The sequence below is a fragment of the Cupressus sempervirens genome, chromosome 7 (genome assembly GCF_028749045.1).
Source record: "Cupressus sempervirens isolate cs-2001-9-10 chromosome 7, ASM2874904v1, whole genome shotgun sequence".
Classification (NCBI taxonomy): domain Eukaryota; kingdom Viridiplantae; phylum Streptophyta; class Pinopsida; order Cupressales; family Cupressaceae; genus Cupressus; species Cupressus sempervirens.
In genome coordinates, this window is record NC_143124.1 from 747,307,431 (window position 1) to 747,329,599 (window position 22,169).

A 22,169-nucleotide genomic window follows, 5' to 3' on the forward strand; every position below is an offset into this window, starting at 1 on the left:
TTTGGGTGAACTTGCGACCTACTGAAATCTATTCAATTGAAGATAAATGTGTTTGTTCACGAGGAGGCCTTTGCTAGTTCAAACCAATTTCAAATAAAGTGTTTAATGTACTGTTTTAAAAAGTAACCATAAAAGAGATATATTTTTGGTATTTTCTATTTTATGATGAATGTAATTTATCAATGCAACTATATGAATACCTATTTTAATCAAGTGTTAGCAAAGCAAATAACAAAGATAAGGTAACAAGAGATTAAAGAAAATAACTTGAAAGAAAAATTCCTAATGGACATAAACCATGATAACAACACGTCTGTGAGTTAAATCATTGAAAAGATCAGATAGTAACCCAATGAAAATAGGAGCAATGCTTCCTTAATTCCATTGATGCAATTGTCAATGGGAACTTAGTAATAACCGAAAGATGTTTCACTTCTCATCAAATCCCAAGGCCACGAAAAGTGTGCTCATGTGAGACAAAAAGCTATGCAAGAACAATAGGTGGATCTTTTCTCCAACTCGGTAAATCAACAAAATTCATTAACAAGAGGCAAATACTAGAACTAAAAGGTCGCACAATCTAATCAACAAAAAAAAACCATTGGCTCCATTATTATTCATGAACATGTATTCACAAATATAACATGCTCTGATAAGAATAACTACACTCAGAATGAGAGCACCAATAGCATAAATTATTGCATCAAAATAACAGCTTGGAGTACATATTACATCCATGTATTTATAAGAAAACATCTCTTGTTTTTGTGTTGAGAGTGAGAACTCTTAAAATGCAAATACATGCTAAAAACTAATAAATCAAATCTAATTATATATAGATTGACTCTCTAAATGGTGCAAAGTAGGTATCCACCCTTGTTTATATCAATTAATGGGTGCATGAACCTTTACATGACTTAAAACAATAAAAGAAGAAGAAGATAAGAAGAAGGAATCTGTAAGAGGATCTGAGAATCACTAGAAGGTCTAAAAATGGAAGCTTAAACTTCTTTGGGCATTTCTAGGAGTCAAATTGCCATCAAAATGTGTTTCCAGTGCATGGAATGCTCTAAATTAGGAACTAGTAGTTAACTATTGGCACACTATTACTTTTGCAAAATTGTCAGTGCACATCTATGAATAGTGCACATGTGCACCTTGATGACAAGTTCCAAAAATCCCAAAATTTTCCCAAGTGTCAAAATTGAATTTCCAACATATGGATTTTTTTCCTTCCTTATCCCAAAGTGATGTTTGGATGTTTTCTCTTGAATTTCTCTATGATCTGTGTTACTTGGGTAGCTTCTAGCAAATCAAAAGTTGCATATTTTTCTTTAATTTTTTGTCAGTAATTACTAATCTTCATATGAGTTTCCATAAAATCCTCAAGTTTAGTGTCCAGTTCCAACAATACCTCTTTATTCTTAAATGCTTGCTTGATATCTTCATCTGAAAAAGCATCCTTGAAAGTTCCTCAAAATTGTTGGACTACTAATTATACTGAATTAAGCTTGGTTTTTAACTCATCTTCAAAAATGTCAAGGAAGGCAGCATTGTAATACTTCTCTACTTCCAAAATCTACTCTTGAGACTAGTCTCTTAATCTCTAAATATCCTTATGTAGTCCTTGCATGAATTTATTACCAGTAGCTATCTTCTCTATCCAATCCTTGAGTTTGTCAAGCTCTTCCATTGTATATACCTCCATGAGTGTATGATACCTTTGACCTTTTATTGATGTCAAAATCTATAGGTCTTTTTCCCAAGTATGTACCTCATCCATCAACCCAAAATCCTAGTTCACTATGGACACTAGTTTATCCATGCTTGACTGAATGTAGTGTAACAAGTTCAAATTGTCCTACATTATTTCTACACCTTTTGCCTTAAAATTGTCACACCATTGCTAACATGCTCCCAAAAATGAATCCACTTGTACAGTCCCCTTTTCTTTTCTCTCTAGTACTACAACAAGAGTGATGTCTAGATGATCTAGGTCTATTGGGCCCACTACTCCAAGAAAATAGCCTCTCATAAGCTCATTTTGTCTCTACAACATCAACAGTTTAGACTCATCTCTACCCAAATGCTTAAACACAACTTTTATGCATGTAGTAATCAGTAAGTTGGTGATATCTACTGTGGGCCTCGCTAATAGGACCTCCTTGATTTGATTGTCTTTAGGAGTCAAATCATCAGTGTTAGCATGTGGAGAAGGGATGGCTATGTGTGCAAGAAAGTCCTAATCTTGGTTCTTCACAATGAAGGCCAGTGGTCATGCATCACCCATAAGTGGTTCAGGCTTCTTGATGGCTTTTACTAGCTCATCCATTACCTCCTTAATAGTTACATTAAGATGCCTCTTTTTTCATACCATGAGCTCCCTCTTTAACCAAGTAGGTGTAGTGTCCATTAGAGACATATATTTGACAAAAAAGGGGGTTTGCATTGCAAGTCCCTTTCCCTTATCAGTCCTCTCTAGAGTCTTTTCTCATTAAGAGAGATCACTAGTTTGAGTCTATGTATCTTCTTGGGCTAAGGTCCCAACCTTGGTATCATGACGAGTTTGTTGAGGTTCCTCATGTATTTCCCCCTCCTCTGATACTTCATTGTCTTGCATTTGTTGGGGCTCTTCTTCCTCCACTACCTCTTCTTCTCAGTCTATAACTAGAGGAAGTGGTGTTGCTAAGATTTTGTCTAGGAATGACAAATCCTGAGATGGTAGTGGTGGTAGGCCCAAAGGTCCTTGAGGCAGAGGTCCTAATTGGTTCCAATCCTCTCATAGGGATTGAATCATAGGAGTATCCTATATTTTCTTCCCCACCATCTCAATGCCCACCAACATGAAAGAAAAATTTGAGAGGTCAAAGACATCTATCTCTTGACCCTCCATTTCTACAATCCACTATTGTTGCTCATCCTCTAAAGTAGTAACCTGATTAGGTTCTTTTGGAATGGATGGTGGCATTATGGTGGAGCTTCTTCTTATTTCCTCTTCCATGTCCATAGCTAAATGAGTCCTCTAACTAAAGGTGGCATATTCAATTTTCTCCCCTTCCTCTTCTTCCACTTCAACTTTGGGAATGGTTTCAAGAACCTATGGGGGAGGAGTATTCTTTTTCTTCAATCTTCTCCTATGTGACCCTCCCATGGTGGGATCAACCCTAGACTTCTTAGGAGCTAATGGGGAGGTTTCTTCCTCTTGACCTTCTAGTGGCACCCTTTGTTCTTCCTCTTCTTGCTCTGGTTCTTGTTCCTATCTTGGTGGAGGCACTTGCTCAATCTCTTAGACTTGAGTTGCTAACTCATCTTGAGGCTCTGTTTGTTTAGGAATTTTTTGTGGTTGTTGAGGTGGCTTGGCCTAAGCTATTTTTTTTTCTACCCTTTTCCCCTCTCTTACTTTTCACTCCTCTATCTAGTTCAAAGTACTCAATTTTCAACTCATGTTGATGAATTTTTTCTGGCCTTATTGGTGATTGAGCCCAGAAAGTTGGTACAATAAATTCTACACCTTTTTCTTTGATAGGTCATGTTGTGGCTTATAGATTAACAACTTGTAGAATTGGATCAATTTTGAAAGGCTTCTTAATCCATTCCCTCATTAGTTGGACTATGTGTAGGATTCTATTATTGATGTCTACATTCTCATCCCTACCAATCTTCACATTCACGATCAGCTTATTGTAGATTTTGTCCCAATTGTATAATTGATCCAAGACATCTTCATTATCTTTCTTGACAACCTTGAGTGGGATCTTAATTTTCAAGGCATTTTTTGCTAGATATAGAGTCATTATACAACAATCCCTTATTCAGGTATCATAGTCATCAATTTAATTCATCAAGTGATCCTCCAATGTAGTTATACTCTTCTAAGGGATACTGATCCCATTCATAATTGAAGGTCATGATGTCTTGCTTTTTATTGACCTTGAAAGCACCCATGTTGATTGGCCAGACCCATGTCTTCTTATGTTGTTTCCTCACTCTATCATATGTAGATGTGAGTTGCTTGGAAATCTCCAACAAAATGAGCCTATCTGAAGGATATCTTGGGAGCTTTATCGAGTTCACTTGTGTGCCTATCACCTTGAGGTATGTGAATTTTTTGAACTAAATGTAGTAGGTGCCAATCTCTATGATTCTAGTTGCTGCCTCTACTGACATCAATTTGGCATAATCACCATCTATGAATTGGATGATTATGAATATAAAGTTGTCATTCACTATCATGTACTCTTTGCTCTGATCTGAGGGATTCTTCTTCACCAGTTGAGGATATACCACATAGGGCCATGCATTAGCATGTTGCATGTTTCCATTTTTGTAAAGTCATGGGTAGTAAGTTGTTCTGGCTGCCATTAAGTACACCAAATATGATGTCACGAATTTGGGGTTGGCCTTAACAGCTACCAACTACTCATCAAGTTTATCAATCAGCATTGTGGCCTAGTCAATTAGTATCTTGGTTTTTTAGATAGTTTCTATGAAATGGACCATCAATATATTGAGATACCCAACTGTTGGTAGACCCATGACTCTGCTTAAAAGCATGATGGTGTATCCCACATCATCCTAAATGTATCCCTAGGTCATGTCTATTTTACCAACTTTGTGGTCCACTGGTGTTCTATCAATAAAAAATGATGATTGCATTATCTTTTTGGCTTCCTTCTCTTGATCCTGATACCATCTTTAAGCTCCTTCATAAGATATGTGTACATACTGATCAACTCTAGGAAACTGGAACACTTTATCAGTATTTCAAGGTTGGAGTTCTAGGACTATCTGTCCTGTGACACTCTCGACAACCTTTTCTTCAATGACATAGTTTTTGGCAAGAGCCATGATGAGTTTTGAAGATTGTATAGAAGTAGGATGTGACGTTGCACTGACTAACCTTGATCGGATGAGTGCTGATACCATTGTCAATCTTTCTCTTGGCCTATTGCAAATGGTGAGGAAGGCATTCCAATCAATGTGTCCAAGATCTGTGTCTCTTATTTCAAAATGTCCATCTCGAAAGTGAGATTTCCTCAGTGTACCTTGATATTTGAACACTACAAGTTTGGGAGAAATCTTTTCTAAAAGTGAGGATGATGAAGATGCCATTTTATCTGCACAAGAAAGGAGACATTAGTTTGGAAAGCTAAGATTGAACCTAAACACAAACCCTAATCTATCAAAAGCCCAACAAAATTGACCCAAAACATCAAAAACAATCAATTTTCCCCCAAAAAGCCGTAGAATGTAAAATAGTACACCTAGCGCACCTTGACAAGTACACTAAGTGTGCTAAATGGGCATTTTAAGACTATTTTAGCATAGTTTCACAGCTGCACAAGTGCACACCCTGGTGAGGTATGCACATGTGCTTGTGGCAAGTGTAGGGGGGAAAATTATCTATCCCTTATGCTTTCTTTATGCATAAAGGGTGTGCACATGCACACTTTAATGGTGTATGCATGTGTGCACCCTTTTATAAGCCTTAGGTTTCTTTGAAAAGGTGCACATGTACACACCTTAGGGAGGTGCACACATATGCATCTTTCCTTTGGTTTTTACTTAGCTTAGTCTTAGGTTGAAAGGTGTGCACATGTGCACCCTCTAGAGGTGTTCCTATGCACACCTTTCTTAGATGTTCTTATTTTTTAGGTTTTTATGCTTTTAAAGTGAACAAAGGTGTGTATATGTGCACCTTGAGGAGGTGTGCATGTGCGCACCTTTTGTGTCTAACCTTTAAGGTGTAGAGGTGTGGTTGTCAATGAAGCATAGACTCAGGGTGTGCACCCTCTAGAGGTGCACACATGCACAAGAGCACATGTGTACATCTCAAAAGGGAAATGAGTATGCACTTGTGCATTTAGTGTACTTGTATACATTGAATAGGTGTGCATGTGTGCTAAGTGTGCTAGTGCACATTCATGCACTAAAACACTTGGAATTTTGATATTTTCTCCTACTCTAACACCCAAAACTCACCCAATCAGAGATAGTGGCTTGACCTAGACTTGTGAAGAGTCCCAAAATGACCCATTCCGTAGACTAGGGATCTAGGAGACAAAACTTCACTAGTGGGTCCCTATTTCTAGGATAAATAGGGTGTGCATTGTGAAACCACAAAAAATAGTCCCAACAAAAAGGAAGAAATGACGAAGGCATTTCTTCACCAACAAGCATTCTTCTGATATTCGTCAAATAAAAAATAAGTCCCAAATACTTCAAACAACTTTCATGTTCCTTAATTATCTAAACTTCAAAATCTTGAATCTTCAAGCTCAATGTTTTCATAGGGTATCCATTCCCTTTGATGTTCCAAGGTGCAATCTATCATGAGCACGTAGGAGCTTGGAAACAATTTTCCACTCCATCGGTTCATTCATTGGGAATCCCCATAGATCACGTGTACCAATCAATGTCTAACCTAATGAAAGAATCTGTTTAGAGGCTCTTGACAGGTTATCATAGTTGCATTTCAAGTCCTAAGTAATATTTTGGATCCTACTTCATGAAGTTCACATGTTTCCATTTTATTCTTCCATGAAGCAATTTGTATAGATACTAGATAGCCATTTTGGAGGGCATGTCCCTATCATTAGATTACCTTTCTTAGACCTTTTGGAATCTTTAATTCTTAACACCACCTTTCCTTTTCTTTTTCTTTTTGTACAATGACCACACTTAGACTGTGTTGCTAAGGCATTGATGTCATTTCTCATATTCTTTCATTAATTTGATAACCTAGGCATTCCTCTTTTGAGAACTTTTGGGAACTCTCACACAAAATAGTGACCTTAGAAATTCTTTGAAAAGACCTTTTGTCTAAACTGACAAGTTTCAGATTATCCCTTGTTTCCATCAAACTTGATTTGAAAACACCAAGATAGTCAATCTTTTAAATTTGAAAGGTGTTGAGAACTATCGATCTGCAATTCTAATTTCAAAAACTAAAAGTCCTTCACGACTGAATGTAACATCTACCCTCCAGTTGGTACAAGAAACTAAATCTTCTAAATGCTTTTGCAAAGAAAAACCTCTTCCTAAAATTCAAAACCACAAGGAGTGATCTATGAAATGTGTCAAGAGAAATTCTTGATTGTACCTAACCCCCAGACTGACACAACTTTGAAAGTAAAAACACAACTAAAATTAAATACACAACTAAAAGAAAACACACAAATGAAAGAAAATGCACTTGTAAAAAAGGGATTTTCTCTTTTGAAATGTTTTCCACTTTTAGGCTTCAAAGTAATGTTTTAGGAATTGTCCATTGATAGGCAATGGGACCAATTCCCCTTGTAAGGAACTCATCCTAAAAGTAATTTCTCCCAAAATCTCCACAATTTGATTGCCCAAATTTTCCTTCACTTTATCCCATAGGAGAACAAGGTTGGATATTCTGAAAGATTTTATTGTGGCCTGCTTATTGAACCACCATTTGATGTCAGCCTAATGTTTCACCATATGCTCCAAAGTTGTTGTTCTTTTCTCATCCAATTCCAAGAGATTCATTAATCTGATCTGAACTCTATTTGTGTCCTCAACATATCCCTTCATAAATATCAATACTGGAATCTTGATATTAAGTGGGAACAGTGGTTCTTGTTCATAGACAAGTAAATAGGGAGATGTCCCCAAAGCATTTTTTATCCTAACTATGTCCGTCCATAATGCATTCTTCAACTAAGTGTGCCAATCTTTTGGATTATCCTGTAGCAATTTCTTTATCAATGTAGTCAAGTTCTTATTGGTGGACTCAACCAAACTATTCCCTTGGGGATAGTAATTAAAAGAGAACTTGATTATGACCTAATTGTTTAGTGCCCATTGAGTAAGGAATATCTATACAAATGATGATCCATTATTGCATACTAGGAAGAATGACATACCAAACCTTATGACAGTGTGTTCTTCCAAGAAATCTATAACCACCTTAGCCATGTAATTTTGAAAAGTTCAACTTCTATCCAACAAATGCAATAGTTTTTAGCTATATGGATGAACATATGTCTTGTATATGATGGTGGGTTTATTGGACCAATAAAGTCCAAGCCCCACTTAGCAAAAGGGCATACCTTGAACACTAGTTGTAGTGGCATAGCTGGATGCCTCTATCTATTGGCACTTATCTAACAAATATGGCAAGAATGTACATGTTCAAATGTATCCATAAAGATGGTAGGCCAAAAATAACCTGATCTCAAAATCATATGCATTGTAGCTTCTGCTAATCCATGTCCTATGCCATATCTATCATATACAACTATTCCAAAACTTCTTTCACTTCTTCACATCCCAAGCATTTCAAATAAATTCCCTCGTAGTTCCTTTTGTAAAGTTTTATATCTTGTAGCATATAGGATTCACATTTCATCTTGAGTCCTCTATGTTGGGGACTATTCATCCAGTTGGGGTATTAATTTTGCAAAAGATAGTAAACAATATCTTGATACCAAACATCAATAATTATTACTTGATCAATATCCACTTGAGACACCATGATCTTTCATTGATTATTAGTGTTGACTTCATCATCAAATCTGATTTTTTTATCATTACCAATCTCATTATCAACTATCATCTTGGTTAATCCTTGTCTTCTTACCAACATCATTGGTTGAATCTCCAAATCAAACCCTTGTAATACAGCCATCCATTTTCCTCATCTCTCACCCAATTTGTTCTGCATCCACAATGTCTTAACCACAAGATCAAGCACAATTGCATATATCTTGCTCTTGAGTATATAATGGAAAAATTTCTTAATTGATTTTATCAATGCGAAAGACTATTTGTCAAGATTAGAATAGTTCAACTTAGCATTCTTTAGCGAGAAGCTCATGAACATGATAGGTCTCCCATCCTCTTTGTCTTTCTTTTGAGTAAGAATCCCAACACATGAATGTTCTAAAGAAAATGAGTAGATTTTGAATGGTAAATCATAATCTGGACTTACAAGTATTGGTCTTTAAATTTGTAATTCCTTCTTCATCCTCTGGCTCATCTTCTTCAGGCTTGTCATCAGGAGTATCATCGATATCTTGTTCCTTGAAAAGGCCATTGCATATGATAAACTCAAGAATATATTGGTCATCTTGGAAGACTTGGAAGTTTTTAATGTTGTCTAGAATAGAAGGGGGAAGTAACCAATTTAACTAAAAATCTCTTTAGCTTTGTCCTTTAAATGGGTTGCAACACACTTGATGAAATGGAAAGGGCATAGGATACCATGTTCTTCTTCCTTGGGATGGACCTTATGTTCAAGGCCTCAAAATATTCCAACAAGTTCCAAACTCTTTTCCAGTATGCAAGTAGTCTCCTATCATTGCATGAGTAGATTGATTTCACCTATCTAATGACTAATTGAGAGTCTCCTTCAATTACAAGAGCTTTGACATCTTTCTCCAACATGAAGAGGAGTCTACGAATCAAGGGTTCATACTCTGCAACATTGTAAGTACATTTAAATGGTATGCGATATGTTTCATAAAAAGACTGACCTTTTGGATTAATTAGTTCAATACCTACACCAACTCCTAATTTTCATTTAGAGTCCTCAAACTCGAGTGTCTAGATTAGCTTTTTTTGGGCTTTCTGGTCCTGTGCTTGTTTGTACATAGCTTTTCCTTCACTTGAGTTTTATAAGATTGTTTCTTTAGGACCCATTGCAATCTTTCATGTGGTGGACTTTGTGAGTTGCCACAATTTATCTTTGACATAGGGGTCATTTTTTTATCTTGTTGACTTTGAATGTCCCCAATCAATTTGACAATCTTATCAATTTGGGATTTCAGATGAATGACCACTAAGTTCCAACCTTAGCCTTTTGCAAAACATCTTCTCCTCTAGAATTTTATCATCCCAAGTGGAGGATTAGATAAACCTCCAACATCTGAAGAAGTGTCACTATATGACACATTGGAATCTTCTTTTTCTTCTTCATAAATCGCAACCAATTCATATGTGCTTGTAGAACTTGAACTTTCCCTTTGTACCTCATTTGGTATTTGGTCATTTTTTGATTGCATTATCTGAGTTAGTACCCTAGTGATTGCTTCCTAACAATGTGAGTATTCAAATTCTAAATGACTAACTTTGTGTAACCTACAGAATCCGAGAAGAAGAAAAATATTTGGGTCTACTTTCTCTGTCAAGCATTGTAAGTTTGCAACCATACTGTCTACAAACTGAGCAATGAGTTCTTCTCTTAGAGTAGGGATCATAGGTTATTTATTTAGAGGGTTGAGTTTCTCAACTACATTTTTGTCAAGAGACATCACTTTGTAGGAGCCTAGCTCAGCTTGGAAAAATGCTACATCATTTGGTGCATTGTATTCTATGATCATTGTCTTTAGCTTTCACTCAACATCAATCTTGATTTGACTATTCACTCCCTTCCAAGGTAGCCATAATTGAGTAAAATTAGTTGAAAGCCATCCTCTCAAGCACTTTTTCCATTCTCTACTTGGTAATAATCTGTAAGTTTTAGGGATTTCAACCACATCTATGTCTATAATGTCTTGAATACGGGGGTCCATAGTTAATTGTATTCTAACATCTTTCAATACCTTGATAACTTTTACTTTTGTCTTATTGAGTTGTATCACTATCTGATTTGAGGGTTGAGGAGTGACTCCCAAAGTTTGAGCTATTGAAAGTGGCATGACATTGCAACAAGCTCCTAAGTCTATAAGATAATTTTCCAGGTTCTTTCCAAAAAATTTGAGACTAAGAAAGAAAGGAAGCACTTCATTCTTGTCTTTATACATGGTAGGCATTTCCTCAGATGTATTGACTAGCTTTGATACTATCTTTTGAGGGACCATGTTCATATTTTGTGTTGCCTTTGCCTGATCAAGAGTCTTCAACACTACTTCTCTTTGATTAGGATAATTTTTTAGCATATCAAACATGGACATATTAGCCTTGGTTCTCTTTAGATCTTCCACTACATTGGACTTTTTAGTTTCTCATATAGGATTCTTCATGATCGTAGGCACATTCCCTTGATTTTGATTTTTTTGCCCAATGTAGGGTGCTCTAGTAGGTAGTAGATTGTTATTAGCTCTTGGATCATGAGTTTTTGGATGCAAGGTAGGAAAAATTCCATTGGTCATAGGGTCCCTTTGGTTATGAAAATTGTAAGTATCCTAATTGTAATTTTGAAAAGCTAGCATCTCTTCTGGTTGATGATCTGATTCTTCACTAAATAAAAAAGTAAATTCTTCACTAGCTAGTTGTTCCATTCCAAGGTTTTGTGGAGAATAATAAGATTCTAACATCATAGCACTGTACTACATAGAAGGCTCACCATTATTGCTTTGTGAATTCTGGTTCATCTCTTGATTTCCATTCAAATATGAGTTTCCATCATTAGGCACATTTTGTTTATTTTCATACTGGTTGATGTCCACAAACTCAACGTTGTTGTTATTAGCAGGGAATTTTCCATTGTTAGGATGAGTATTATAGTGTCTATTCTACCTTTTGAAGCCATTGTTATGATCAGGAAGATTGTAATTATTCCCTGCATTTTTATTTTTGTTGAAGCTCTTGTTGTAATTCTGACCATAGCTATTGTTGTAAGGGGCTACATTTGTTCTTTGAAAGTTGTTGTTCTACCCTTGCAATAACCTCAAATGGGTTGATTTGTTGGTAATATGAGACATTTTTTTATTTATTTGACCATTCTCAAATGTGACATTATTTTTTGGTTTAGTGAAAGTTGTTGCCTTTTGCTTAAAGAAAGAAGCTTTTAGATGTTCATATCCTAGATAGGTTATGGCTGAAACCAGTATAGTTGGTGCTTGTTTTAGTGGGAATAGATTCATTAGAATGAATTAACTAGGCATCAGTGGTGTTCCAGCAGGATATGTTGGTATCATTGTAGTTGCTTGAGCTGGAATCATCAATCCTCCATTAGAATTGGCTTGCTTGGTAAAGGTAATTGCTTTGTCAAAGACCTTTTCTAATGTGTCAATGTTTATAGCAAGTAGTCTTCATAGAAAGATAGTTGTGAGATGGTCATAGCATTAAGATAAATCTAAATTCCAACTTCAACTGGTATAGTATAGGGTGTTTCCAACTTGTAGAAAGATATATGAAAATCATGATTGAAATGTGAAATAGTCTCTGTTGGATCCCTTTTGATTGATATGAAGTGATGATGTATCATAGCTAAGTTGACATATGCTTTGAATTATTCGAGGAAATTTTTTTTGAAGGTGACCCAATTCTGGATACATCCTGGTGGCAAATCCACATACTAGTTAAATGCAACTTCTCCCAATGAGTATGGGAATAGATGGAGGACCACATTCTCTTGTTGAACTTTCTTTTGATTGCATATTTCTTTAAAGACTTTGATATGGTCCTCAATTATTCGTGTTTCTTTGTAGATGAACCTTGGGAAAAATTTCTCAAGATTCTTGGGAAGGTCATTAAGTGCACCTTGCAAGTTAATTGGTGAATCTACCACATTCATAAATAAGACCATCAGTGGAGGATTTTTTGGAACAATGAGTGGAGATTGGTTTAGAGGTGGAAATGAAGATGATGAAATTTGGAGTGGAAGTGGTAGAATTCTGGGAAATCCTTTGCACTTGCAAGGCTTACAAAAATGATTGAGTTCTAAAAACTCTAGCTCACTATTTGAAGATCTTAAAGCTTGTTGAAATGGAGATGATAGATTAGAATCTTCTAGCTTGTGTCAAATTTGGAAAAATCATACCTCTACAAAAGAACACTTTCTCCAAACAATGCACCTTGTGCACTTGCACACCTTCTGACAATTTCAGACAAATTTTTTTCTAAACTTTAAAAAACTTCAGAATTTCAAAATAGCAAGTTATTGTTCTCTTCTGAATGGTATTGGCCCTCCTTCTAGTGCCACTTATTTTGAACTATCATTTTTCTTGATGTTGAATGATAGGAATTATTTTAGACTCCTCTCTTGAAAAGCTAATCTAGGATCAACTCCAAGGTTCTGGGTGATCTTGCGGCCTACCGAAATTTGTTCAATTGGAGATAAATGTATTTTTTATGAGGAGGAATTTGTTGGTTTGAACTAATTTTGGATAAAGTGTTTGATCTTCTATTTTGAAATGTAACCACAAAGAGATATATTTTTGGTATTTTTTATGTTATGATGAATGCAATTTATCAATGCAACTATATGAATTCCTATTTTAACCAAGTAATAGAAAAGAAAATAACAAAGATAAGACTATGATAAACTAAATCAAATAACTTGAAAGGAAAATTACTAAAGGACATAAACCATGATAACAACATGTTTGTAAGTTAAATACTTGAAAAGATCGAGCAAGAAACCAATGAAAATAGGAGCAATGCTTCCTCAATTCCACTGATGCAATCATTAATGAGAACTTAGTAATAACCGAAAGATGCTTCACTTCTTATCAAATTGCAAGGCCACAGAAAGTGTGCTCATGCGAGACAAGAAGCTATGCAAGAACAATAGGTGATCTTTTCTCCACCTCAATATGTCAACAAAATTTGTTAACACGAGAAAAACACTAGAACTTAAAGGTTGCACAATCAAATCAACACAACAAAACCATTCACTCCATTATTATTCATGAATATGCATTCAGAAAAATAACACACTTTAGCTAAAATAACTACACTCAAAGTGAGAGCACAAATAGCATATATTATTGCATCAAAATAATAGCTTGGAGTCAATATTACATCCATGTATTTATAAGAAAACATCTCCTCTTTTGTGTTGAGAGTGAGAGCTCTTAAAATGCAAAAACATGCTAAAAACTAATTTACTAAATCTAATTATATAAAAATTGACTCTATAAATGATGCTAAGTAGGTCTCCTCCCTTGTTTATATCAATTAATGGGTGGATGAACCTTTACATGACTTAAATTAATAAAAGAAGAAGAAGATAAAAAGAAGGAAGCTGTAAGAGGATCTAAGAGTCACTAGAAGCTCTAAAAATGGAAGCTTAACTTTCTTTGGGTGTTTCTAGGAGTTGAATTGCTATCAAAATGTGTTACTAGTGCATGGAATGCTCTAAATTAGGAACTGAAAGTTAACTATTGATGTAGTGTTACTTCAAAATAGTCAGCATGCCTCTATTAGTAGCACACCTATATACCTTGTGCACCTACATACCTGAACACCTTGATGATAGGTTCCAAAAGTCCCAAAAGTTTCCAAAAGTGTCATAATTGAATTTCCAGCATCTAGGTTTTTTCCTTCCTTATCCTAAAGTGATGTCTGGATGTTTTCTCTTGAGTTTCTCTATGATTTGTGTTACTTGGGTAACTTTTGGAAAATCTAAAGCTGCATATTTATCTTTAATGGTTTGTTGGTAATTGATAACCTCTATATGAGCTCCTAGAAAATCCTCAAGTTTAGTGTCCAGCTCCAACAATACCTCTTCAGTCTTAAATTCTTGCCCACTATCTTTATCTAAAGAAGCATCCTTAAAAATTCTTTAGAATTCTTACACTATTGATTGTACTAAATTGAGCTTGGTATTTGACTCATCTTCAAAAATGTCAAGGTAGGCAGTGTTGTAATACTTCTTTACTTCCAAAACCTACTCCTGAGTCTGGTCTCTTAATGTCTAAATATCCTCATGTAGGTAGGAAATGTTGTAATAATTCTCTACTTCCAAAATATTCTCTTGAGTCTGGTCTCTTAATCTTTGAATATCCTCATACAGTCCCTCCATGGCTTTATTACTAGCAGTTATCTTCTCTATCCAATCCTCAAGTTTTTCAAGCTCTTCCATTGTATATACCTACATGCTACATGATACCTTTGACCTTTTATTGATGTCAAAATGTATAACTCTTTTCACCAGGTATGTACCTCATCTATCAACCCAAAATCTTGGTTCATTATGGACACCAATTTATCTGCGTTTGACTGAATGTAGTGTAATAGTTTCAAATTGCACTGTATTATATGTACACCTTTTTCCTAAAAATTATCGTGACATTATTGACATGCTCCCAAAAATGAATCCACCAATATAGTCCCCTTTTCTTTTCTCTCTTGTGTCACAACAAGAGTGATCTCTAGGTGATTGAGTTCTATTGGGCCCACTACTCCATGTAGATAGCCTCTCATAAGCTCATTTTGTCTCCACGGCATCATCAGTTCAAACTCATCTCTATCCATATGCTTAAACACCTCTTTTATGCCTATAGTAATCAGTACTTTGGTAGTATCTACTGTGGGCCTTCTTAATAAGACTGCCTTGATTTTATAATTGTTAGGAGTCAAATCCTCAATGTTAACATGTGGAGGAGGGCTAGCTATGTGTACAAGTAAGTCCTAATCTTGGTTCTTCATAATGAAGGCCATTGGTTGTCCATGACCCATAGATGGCTCAGGCTTCTAGATGGATTTTACTAGCTCATCCATTCCCTCCTTAGTAGTTACATTAAGCTACCTCTATTGTTGAACCATGACCTCACTCTTAAACCAAGTAGGTGTAGTGCCCATTGGAGACATATATTTGACTAAAGAGGGGGTTTGCACTTTAGGTCCCTTTCCCTTATCAATCCTCTCTAGAGTATTTTCTTCTTGAGTGATATCACTAGTTTGTGTCTCTGTATCTTCTTGGGTTAGTTCCCAACCTCAATATCACAAGGAATTTGTTGGTGTTCCTCATGTATTTGCCCCTCCTTCGATACTTCATTGGCTTGCATTTTTTGTGGCTATTCTTCCTTTTCTACTTGTTATTTTGATTTTTTAACTGAAGGAAGTGGTGTTGCTGAACTTTTGTCTAGGAATGACGAATCCTAAGATGGTCATGGTGGTAGGCTCAGAGGTCCTTGAGGAAGAGGTGGTAATTGGTTCTAGTCCTCTCCTAGGGATTGACTCATAAGAGTACCATGTTTCTTCTCCCCCTCTATCCTAGTACCCACCACCACAAAATCAAAATCCAAGAGATCAAAGACTTCTATCTCTTAACCCTCCATGCTTTCGATCCACTACTACTTCTCATCCTTTGAATTAGTAACCTAAATAGGTTCTTTTTGAATGGATTATGGAATTATGGTGGAGCTTATTCTTCTTTCCTCATCCATGGCCTTAGCTAAATGAGTCCTCTGACTCAAGGGGACATATTCAATTTTCTCCCCTTCCTCTTCTTCCACTTTAGCTTTGGGAATGGTTTTAGGCACCTCTGGGGGAGGAGTATTCTCTTTCTTTTTCTTCAATTTTCTCCTATGTGACCCTCCCACGGTGAGCTCAAGTTTGGCATTCTCAGGAGCTGGGGGGTGGCTTCTTCCTCTGACCTCCTAGTGGAACCTTCTATTTTGCCTCTCCTTTCTTTTATTCCTATTCCTATCTTGGGGGAGGCACTTGCTCAATCTCTATGACTTGAGCTACCAACTCATCTTGAGGCTCTACTTGTTTAGGAATTTGTTGTGATTGTTGACATGGCTAGGCCTAAGCTTTTTTTTTCTACTCTTTTCCTCTCTCTTCCTTTTAGCTCCTCTATCCACTTCAAAATACTCAATTTTTTTCTTATGTCAATGAAGCATTTTCAACCTCACTAATGATTGAGCTGGAAAACTTGGTACGCTATTTTTTTTACCTTTTCCTTTGATAGGTCATGTTGTAGCTCATAGAGGAACAACTTGTGGAATTGGATCAAGTTTGAAAGGATTCTTGATCCATTCCCTTATTAATTGGACTATGTGGTGGGTTCTATTATTTGTGTTCGCATTCTCATGCCTACCAATCTCCTCATTCATGATTGACTTGTTGTAGATTTTATCTTGATTTTACAATGGACCCAAGACATCTTCAGTGTATTTATCGACATCCTTGAGGAGGATCTTCATTTTCAAGGCCTTTTCTATTAGATATAGAGTCATTCTACAATAATCCCTTATTTGGATATCATAGTCATTTATTGCATTCATGCAGTGATCCTCTAGTACATTTTATGTACAAAATACTTCCCTGTCAGATGTTGCACCATCCCAATAGTGTCAAAATAAAGGTGAGGAGAGTTTTACCCTTCTAAGGGATACTGATCCCATTCAGAATTGAGAGTCATTATGTCTTGCTTCTTCTTGACCTAAAAAGAACCTATGGTGATTTGCAACACCCATGTCTTCTTGTGTTGTTTCCTCGCTCTGTCATATGCATATGTGAGTTGCCTAACAATCTCCAAAAAAATGAACCTATCCAAAGGATATCTTGGGAGCTTCATCAATTTCACTTGTGTGCTTGCAACCCTGAGGTATGTGAATGTTATGAACTGAATGTAGATCTCTACGATTCTAGCTACTGCCTCTACTGACATATGTTTGGCATAATCACCCTCTACGAATTGAATGATTGTGAATATAAAGTTGTCATTTACTATCCTATACTCTTTGCTCTAATCCAAGAGCTTCTTCTTCACCAACTAAGCATATAGCACATAGGGTCATGCATTAGCATCTTGCATGCTACCCTTTTTGTAAATTTTTGGATAGTCAATTATTCTAGCTACTAATAAGTACACCAAATATGATGTCATGTAGAATTTTGGGTTAGCCTTAATAGTTACCAACTACTCATCTAGGTTATAACTCAACATTGTGGCCTAGTTAGTTGGTATCTTGGTTGTTCAGATGGTTTCTATGAAATAGACCATCTAGATATTGAGATATATGGCTACTGGTAGACCCATGACTCTGTTAAAAAGAACAATGACATATCCCACATCATCCTTCATGTATCCCTAAGTCATGTATAATTTTCTAACTCTACGACCCACTAGTATTCTTGTTAGAAATAATAGTCCACCAAGATAACTGAGAGGGGGGGGCTGATTCAATTATCAATTAAAACATTTATCAACCTTAATAATCTTAACCATTGAACCAAAGTAAACAAAAATCATAACAAGATGCACATATATAATTACACCAAATTTGTTAACTAGGGAAACCCTTGATCAAAGGGAAAACTGTGGTGGGAATGATCCCCACAAAGATATACTGCTATATATATATATATATATATATATATATATATATATATATATATATATAGCTTGTTTGAGGATGGACCTTGTTAGGAGTCTATAAACACATTTAGTACATAAGAGTCCCTATTAAGAGACATTGAAACCCTATTAGGAGTTGTACCAACCATGTTAGGAGTTGTAGAAGGCAAAAGGACCCACTATCCAAACAGCTTCTAGGGAAAGACCATTGAGCTCACTGTCCAACTGATCTCTCAACTATTCCTTGCAAAATAATTGTTTGTATTGTGTTTTAATCTCTTTACTCTATCCTATCAATTAGACCAATTACTATTAGACCTTGTAGACCAGGTCATGAACCTTAGATCCAAATATTAGTCCTTAGATCACTAAATAGAACCTTGGCAATGAAGTTCTCTCCAACTTCACTCTGCTCTACTTATCTTCACTTATCAACTATTTCTCTTCTATTCTACTCTTCTTGCTTCTTTTAATCATGCATAAAATCATATAAAATCAAAGGAAAATGTCCTTCCTTTATACTGAATCCATAAAACAATTCCTTGAGTTGGCTAGTACACCTAGATCTATGTTGACATCAATGACAAACACAGTCATGAATGTAACATACCATCATGATAATGATCTAATCATGTTTCTACAATACTCCCCCATAGGAATATCATCAACATTCATGTTTCCAAAAATCTCCCCCTTTGGCATCGATGGAAACATAGATGAAAACATCTAGTTCCAAAATTACCAACTATAAATGATTGTTATCCTTTCTTTTCAAATCATCTTCATCAATCATTCTAGCTTATTGATATACCTCAATGTGTTGTAATCTCTCCCTTCAATATACTCTATAGAAAACTATTTTTCATGATGTAATATCTCCCCCATTGACATCAATGTCAAAAAGGTTTCAACAACCATCTATCTCTACAACAATTATCTCTGACTTGCTCAAGTGTCCAAAGATACTGTTCAAAACAACATCCATCAAGAGTCCCAAATGACTCTGCCCATCAAAGATACTCCCCCATATAGAAAGCATCAGTATTCAGTCTAGACAAATAATAATGCTCTATAACACTAGACTGATGTGCTCTTGCATCATCTACTCTAATGTAGGTAGGGACATGACCCCTACATACCTCTCAAATACTCAAAAGTCTCTTTGGGAAGAGGTTTGGTGAAAATATCTGAAATCTTCTCTTTGGTCATTACATACTCTAATCTAATTTCCTTTTCTACAACTTTCCCTCTCAAAATGTGATATTTGATAGAAATATGCTTATTCTTATAATGCAATATTGGATTCTTATACATATTCATTGTACTTGTGTTATCACAATGTATGAGAATAGGTTCACTGAATTCTATCCTTATATCCTTCAACATCTGCTTCATCCAAACAACTTGATTACAATTGTTTGTTGCTACAACATAGTCAACCTTTTTTGTACTCTGTGAGATACAATCCTACTTCTTGCTTAACCAAGAAACCAATCTTCCTCTAAGAAAAAATGCTCCATCACTAGTGCTCTTTCTGTAACTATATTTCCTACCCAATTAACATCAGTATAAGCATATAAAGTGAAATCATTAGATATGTCATACCACAATCTGAACTCAGGAGTTCCCTTCAGATATCTAAATATCCTTTTAACTATTGCATAATGTGCTTCTCTAGGATCAACTTGAAATCTTGCAACAATTCCAACTGTATTTTCTATATTTGGCCTTGTGTGAGTCAGATCTTGCAATCTTCCAATCATAGATATGCACTTCTTCTTCTTAGCAATAGGTGTCTCATCCTTTGTAGATAATTTGTGTCTAGTTACCATAGGTGTTCCAACTAGTTTACATATTTCCAAACTAAACCTTTTCAATAGATCTTTCAAATAATTAGTTTGAGAAATAAAGATTCCTCCTTTATCTTGCACAATCTATAGTCCTAGGAAGTATTTCATCTCTCCTATCATACTCATTTCAAATTGCTTCTTCATTTCTTTTGCAAACTTGTCACTTTCATAATAATATCCTCCAAATATGATATCATTAAAAAATATTACCAAAATCATCAATCAATCATTCTATTTCTTTCCATTATAGATTATTGTCTACCATACCTTTGCTAAATCCAAGTTTTGTCAAATGCTTGTCCAACATTGCATACCAAGTTTTGGGTGCTTTCTTTAAGCCATACAATTCTTTCTTCAATCTACATACCATGTCCTTGTCATTTGTTAAAGGAAAACCTTTAGGCTATTTTATGTATACCTCTTCTTTAAGTTGTCCATTTAAAAATGATGACTTGACATCCATCTAACATACCTTGAATTTCTTGTGTTGCATAGGCTAATAATAGCCTTACTACTTCAATTCTTGCCATAGGAGCATAGATTTAATCATTGTCTATTCCTTCTTGCTGTGAGTAACCTTTACATACCAATCTTTTTTTGTTCTTTACAAATTTACCTTGTTCATTCATCTTGTTCCTGAATACCTATTTTGTTCCTATCATATTTTTTTCTACTAGTCTAGGGACCAATTCCAATATCCCATTCTTCACTATCTAATACGATTCATCTTTCATAGCTAGCTTCCAATAGTCATATTTACATGTCTCATCTGCATTCTTTGGTTCTACTTGAGATATCAGACATAGTTCATTGATTTTTCTTCTTGTCATCGCACCTTTGTCTCTGCTACCAATGATCTGCTCTAGTGGATGATTCTTTGTCATATTCTTACCAAAAGTAAGAGTTGTTATCTCAACTCTTAGCTCTATTCTAGGTTCTAAACTTTGTTCCTACCTTAGCTCTTTTTCATTCTGCAAATCATTGTTAGTCTCAAAGAATACTTCATCATTTTTTGGTTTAGTAACAACATTCTCATCATCAAAATTGTAGTTAACTATTCTTTCTTGTATCCTAATTTTTGCATCAACTCTTACATTTACACTTTCAAAAATAGTCTTAGTTCTCATATTATAACATTTATAAGCTCTAATTTTTAATGAATAACCAAGAAACATACCTTCATCACTTCTAGCATCAAATTTACCAACATCGTCATCTCTTTTGATATAACACTTGCTGTCATATATATTGGAATACTTAACTATAGGTGAGTAATCAAACCATAGTTCATAAGGGCTCTTGTTTGTGTCTTTCTTGATTTTCAGTTTGTTCATAGTGTAGACTATTGTATTCACAACTTATCTCCAAAATATATTGGATACATCATTCTTATCTAACATAGCTCTTGCTACTTTTGTTACTAACCCGTTTCTTCTCTCTAAAATGCCATTTTATTCAAGGGTCCTCGGAGCTAAAAAATATCTTTTGATTCCATTATCTTCACAAAAGATGTTAAACTCATTTGAAGTAAATTATCCTCCTCTATCTAATCTTAAACACTTAATCTTCATACCCGATTCATTCTCAACTCTATTGTTGAATATCTTGAACTTGTCAAATGCCTCATATTTTCCTTTAAGAAATGCAACCCACATCATTCTAGAAAAGTCATCAATAATAATCATGAAGTACCTTTCACCATAGAACCCTTTAGTCTTTATAGGACCACTAATATCTATGTGTACAATCTCCAACTCTTCTATAGTGGTAAACTCCTTGCTGGGAAAAGAAGCTCTATTATGCTTTGCCAACACATACTCCTTGCAAATTATGTTAGTAGGTTTTACAAACTTAGGAAAATCTCTAACTGCAAACATATTTCTAGTTTTCACAATGTTGTCAAAGTTTATATGACTAAATCTCTTATGCCATAACCAACTGTCATCTACCTTAGCAACCAGACATGTCATTTCAATAAGATTTAGTTGGAATACATTACCTCTAGATCTAGTTCCTATTCCAATTACCTTTCCATCTTTGTCTTTGATCATGCATGTCTTCTCTATGAACTATAACTGATAACCTTTATCCACTAGTTGTCCAACACTCAAAATATTGTGTTTCAAACCATCAACAAAATATACATCCTTAGTGTTAGTCTTACCATCAAGAGTTATAGATCCAATACCTTTAACATGGCAAGCTGCATTGTTTCCAACTCTGACAATGCCCCCATCATATCTTTTGAAGTCAAAAAACTTGTTCATATCACCAGTCATATGATGCAAACAACCACTATCAATTATCCAATCAGATTT